Below are 656 nucleotides of genomic sequence, written 5' to 3' on the forward strand. Positions count from 1 at the left end.
AACAGGGGTGAACAGCTTCACCTCCTTCAGTGAACTTGGATATGCATAGGGCTTGGACTCTATGAAATGCATGTCTTTCTGCTTTCGTGGTCTGGTTTTGACATTGTTGTGTAGAATTGTAATTTACTTTCCGTTAATTTCAAACGTGAAAACTTTGAATAGCATTACAGGAACTATGTCTGCACTCAAATAATGCAGCTGCATAGCTTCTGTTGGTACACAAGTTTTCAATATTGAGTAAATATCATTTTTCCATTATTTGTTTCATTACTTCTGCTTTGGTGTCAGATTACAGAAACCATGGTCAAGTCCTAGGTCAGACATTCATCACGATGTTTTCCTTTAGCTTTCTTAATCTAACCTCACGCATGTGAGAATTCGATCTATCTCGAGTCAGTATTTTATGGTGTAAGTTAAGGGCCCCATTTGATTCCTACACCTGGGGATACTCCATTGTCCATCACCATTTTTGTGAAAAGACTCTACCTGAATGAATGGTTTCCTCCTATGACAAATGACTGAAGATGGATGCATTCATTTTTGAGGTCTTCATTCAGTTGCATTCTGTGTCTCTAGAAATGCATCACATCGTGATGTTTCTGTCAATGAGACTGAACGTGACCATAGAAGACTATAATGATGCAGAAAATATATCA

This window comes from Rhinolophus sinicus, chromosome 10 (assembly GCF_057876585.1).
Source record: "Rhinolophus sinicus isolate RSI-liver-muscle chromosome 10, RSI-T2T, whole genome shotgun sequence".
In the NCBI taxonomy this organism is placed as follows: domain Eukaryota; kingdom Metazoa; phylum Chordata; class Mammalia; order Chiroptera; family Rhinolophidae; genus Rhinolophus; species Rhinolophus sinicus.